The following is a 5,070-nucleotide window of genomic DNA, read 5'->3' as shown; positions in this document are numbered from 1 at the left end:
TTGAACTGTAGTCTCGTTTGAAACCAAACGCTCGGCTGACACCGTAAATCTCCGACAAGGATTTACGGAGACAGCCGAGCGTCGAGTTGAACGAGACTATATTGAACTCTGGCGTAGGAATACATACGACTACAAAAAATATTTAAATTGTTCGTACCATTCAAAACCTGACTATTTTCAAGGTATTTATAAATAAGTTTCCTTGAAAAACAATGCTTTAGCATACATTACATCGAATTTATCAATTATTTTCAAGAACTAAGTCTTGTCAGCAGCAATGATTTGTGCTGAGGTCGGAGAGTTGATTAAAATCAACTTCCAAAAAGGGATATTAGCGGTTATGCCTGCAAATTAACACAACAAACTGAGTCAATTTCATGCATTCACTATTTAAGAGGGGGGGGGGGGGGGGGTTCTAAGCGAGTCTGAAGAACTTACCTACTATTTGATTATGAGCTTGATAGAGGACAAATTTAGGAGAGGACTAATTTTAACTGAATACAGATGCCAAGGGTTTTTGGTCCACACCGCTCCAACCAATTGGCTTGCGAAGATACACAGAAGCAGACTTAATGGACTTGGCATTGGGCTATATGATGAATTTGATCTTCTGATACAATCTAATGAAAGTTAGATCTTAACAGTCTCTATTTGATATGTCACAACGAAAAATAAAAATACGGGATCACTCATAACAGGAGCGTGAAGGTTTCTTTAAATAGTCTCCCTCTGGTAAATTTACAAATGCATATTTATGCGTGAAGTGCAATATGTTGATCAACGCGTGTCCCTTACATATATATTTATACTTATATAGATCGTCGTTAATAATGAAATGATTTAACAAAACTAGAATTGATTTGAGTCATATTATGTATAATTGGCTTTGCAAATTTTGAATGCCTTTTTGATATGCAAGAGGAAGAAACAAGTTGGCTTTTATTTTGATAAAAGTTAAGACCAGACCCTTCTTCCCAAATGAAAAAAGAATAATAATTTGTGAGTCATCATGAAGAAAATTGAACGTGCTTTTCCCAAAACATGTGAGATTTTCATTATAGATTTGTTCCAGTATGTCGTGTGCACACTTCACCATATAATACTGTATACATTGCATATGATCTCAAATACTGAGACCAATCTGCTTTTATGTGCAAAATTAATCATATACTATTAAAGCAATATGAATTCACCATTCTTTGCTCAATAAACAGTATATTTTGTGATGCATGATTATACCAGTTTTACCTCCAATTTAAAGTTTTAACTGTTAGCATGTATTTACGTATTTGTTAGGATCCTAGTGATTATGACATGATATTTGACAGAAAAAAAGACTTTTCAACCTTGAACAATGTAATTCATCCGTGGATAAAATTGTTTTGTATTAAAACAATAACCAAACTATACTCTTGTCATTTGTACGACTTTGTTTAAGGTTATCGTAGAAATGGAATGTATACATTCTACACGTGACTATAACTAACCAATTATCTATCTCTATCATACCTCAGACCAAAGAGGATTGTATATGAGCCAACAGTGACACATCGCTCTCCAGGAACCTCGTTTGGTTAATTGGTGAGTTTTACATGTTTCTCTGAAATTCTTAAAAATTTTATGGTTTGGCTTCCACTTGATAATCATTTCTAGATTTCAAGATAACAAAATTAAATTAAACATAGATATACAACTTATGATGCCAAAATTCAACCAGTCTCAGTAATTCTAGTAATAAACTAAAATAATAATTAAGCATCTTGGCAGATTAACATTTGGACCTACATAAATTACACTTATAAACTATAGGTTGTCACAAGTTACTGCTTCCATCACTTTTTCAGTATGATTTTTAATAAAAATACACATACCTGTGAAAGAAATACAGTTAAAATCGACGAGAAGGAAACTATCCAAGATATCTTCACTTAATTATTATTATTTTTATTTTATCATATTTTACTCATAAAAGTTCACAGGAACGAAAACAAATTTCTTACGGAGATTTGTAATAGGAAATGTTTACATCTTTTCTCCATTCGGAATACACTTGGAACATAGGCGTCGGAACCGGGGGGTGGGGGGCGGCTAGGGGGGCTTAGACCCCCCCCCCCCTTTTTGCAAAGTTAGACCTAAGCATTAGGCACATAGCATCAGAGAGGGTTCAGCCCCCCCCCCCCACTTTTTATCGCAGCAAAGATAATAAGGGGTGGGGGGCTAGTATACCTATGACTCCAACGTCTCAATATTTCCATCTTTTCAAGGTAAATTTAGGAACAATTATCTTTGCTGCGATAAAAAGTGGGGGGTTGGGGGGGCTGAACCCTCTCTGATGCTATGTGCCTAATGCTTAGGTCTAACTTTGCAAAAAAAGTGGGGGGGGGGGGGGGGGGGGGGGTAGGGGTATGCGGGCTAAGCCCCCCTAGCCCCCCCCCCCCCATGAATGGAGAAAAGATGTAAACATTCCCCATTATAAATCTCCGTAAGGAATCTTTTTTCGTTCCTGTAATTTTTCCGAGTGATAGATGATAATGTGTCAATGAAATTATATTGGAAATTATCCCTTTCAACTATGTCAATTGCACTTCTTTCACAGGTATGTGTATTTTTATTAAAAATCGTCCAAATGAGCTGCATAAATATCTTGGGACAGAGTATAGGACATGTATGTTGTTTATGCAGAAAACTTCACCACGACCAACAATTAGTCTCACTTCATTTAAAGGCCACCAATCACAGCACAGAGGTTTGTCAAAATGAGAACTGCAGTTAATGTCTTTTACTGGTTGATGTGTTTGAGTCTGCTCACCAAAGCAAGGTCTACATGTACGTACTGGGTTTTAATATTGAGAACAACAGGTCTTGCCATTGAGATTTTTAATTTTCTTTCCTGTTAAATACTTGTTTCGTATGGAAATTGATCTATATATAGAAGGAATTGCTGTTAGTAAATATTATAAAATATAGCACTATTTACCAACATTTTACTTTACAACAAATGGTTCTTCTTTTCCTGTAGCGTGTAGTTTAGACCTCCAGGCCTGTAAGTTTCAGTTTCAGAGCAACATGCAGGCTATACACACTGCGAATTGCAAGTAAGGTTTGGTCCAAAGGACGACAATATTTTTTTTTTTTTTTACAAAATTTATAATACACAAGCTTATTAAGCAAAAATGATTTCAAGCTTTCCGATGTGACGTTTAACAGTGCGACATTTAAGTCCGGACATGACAGAGTCCGGAATTTTCCCTCTCGGTAAGACATAATTCACTTTCGTCTATGTATTTTGCTGGGACTTTTTACTCTGAACCTATCATTTCAATCTGATTATACACAATGCCCTAGTTTTCTTTTAATTATCTCTAAAATATCAGAATCCAATGGGAGAATGGTGGGATTTTTCATCCCAAGAAAGTTTTTAAATACATTCTTTATTTGCACAAGACATACATCTTATGGCACAGGTTATTACATATAATTAATAGCAATATTGAATAATGGTATGGTACATGTACATGTAAAGTACATTAACAATGTATATAGAATAAAATTTTATTAACAGGCGAGAAAAAAAACAGAGAATTTTTCTTAATTATCATGAATATTGAAAGCTAGATGGAGATACTTCCCCAAATTACACATTTCTTTAAAATTTTGAACACTTAATAATTATATAAATTTGTATACAGAAGGTTTTTTCCAATACTATTTCTTGATATATTTTACTCTGATTTCTCTATACTGTCGGCATTTCAAAACAAAATGGAATTCATCTTCAATATCTGAACAAAATTTACATAAGCGTCTTTCCTTTGGTACATTAGTGTGTCGTCCACTTTCAATTGCAAGTTTATGAGATGACAATCTAATTCTTGCAATTTGTTTCTTATATGTAGAAGGTATTGATTTTGTTAAATAATATTGTAATGAAAACTGATCAATAATATGCTTGTAAAAATAACATCGAGATGAGGAATTAATATGTTCTACAAGTTGTTGAATAAAGTGATCAATGATTCTTTGCTTAATTAAAGGAAAATAGGTTGCACAATATATATATTCCTGCTCATACCATGCCCTAGACCTATTTCAAAAAGTTTATTTTTAATTACACTAACCCAATTTTCAGCAGGTGCCAAAGACGATTCACATTCATTATACAGCATTTTGTAACAAGACTGCAAACTGTTACCCTCCCAAAAAGGCACTATTTATATAATGGTGCGTGATCTCAGAAAGTAGTAAAGCTAGACACAATAAATTTTTCTGTTATATCAAAAATATCAGGCGTAGATTTAAAATAATCAACAACACTTAGTCCTCTACCTCCACAGAAGGTATATTCTCTGTCCAGTGCATGTTTGTGTCTCCCATTTAAGATTCTTAAGCCGCTTGATTTGCACAAAGATTGGAGTTTGGATCTATATTCATTTACTATTTTATCTGGGTTAATACGGGCAGGTACTGGTTTATCAATTTCATACGTTAATTATTCAAAAACTTCACTCACTGTATCGCAGTTGATTAAGTCATTAAAAATGAAATCGACTCTGTTCGATGTCCTTGCGTTCATGTCCCCTAAAAGGATTACTTTACCTTTGGCCAGATATGTGGTTATTTGAGACTCCAGTTCATTGAATATATCACAGTTATAAACACGGTGAAAAGATGAATTGTTAGGTGGGATATAAACACATCCTAAATATAAATCACTATTTAGAAGTTATGTGTAACCGAAAGGGTAGCTGAAGTCCGGACTTTGTCGTGTCGAGACTTAAATGTCGCAGCATTGTTTTGATTTTATTACATGTTCCCTAAATTGTTCAGCTTTTTTACAAAAAAGTTTGTCGTATGTTTTACAGCGTGATCAGGCCAATAGTCCAAACATTTGAAGACTGTACGCAACCATACAGAGCGCAGTGTGAAAACCTGGCTTCTTGGCGAGATAGCCGTGAAACGGTCACCCGTTTGATATCAACGTGTCGTTTTCAGAAGCGTTAGTCAACAAACCATATTTTACACTCGTAACCCAATTCGTGGCCAATAAAACGATTATGATTTCAAGATGAA

The 5,070-nt window shown here is 34.6% G+C and overlaps 1 long non-coding RNA gene across 1 annotated transcript; it reads left to right on the top strand.

Moving 5' to 3' along the window:
* Nucleotides 1–1,440: 1,440 nt before the first annotated feature.
* On the top strand, nucleotides 1,441–5,070 carry LOC105348222 (uncharacterized). Its single transcript, XR_903523.4, has 4 exons — nucleotides 1,441–1,581; nucleotides 2,683–2,826; nucleotides 3,020–3,095; nucleotides 4,863–5,070. It is a non-coding gene; the product is annotated as an uncharacterized lncRNA (long non-coding RNA).

Source organism: Magallana gigas, chromosome 2 (genome assembly GCF_963853765.1).
Source record: "Magallana gigas chromosome 2, xbMagGiga1.1, whole genome shotgun sequence".
NCBI lineage: Eukaryota > Metazoa > Mollusca > Bivalvia > Ostreida > Ostreidae > Magallana > Magallana gigas.
This window is presented reverse-complemented; position numbering and strand designations above follow the sequence as displayed.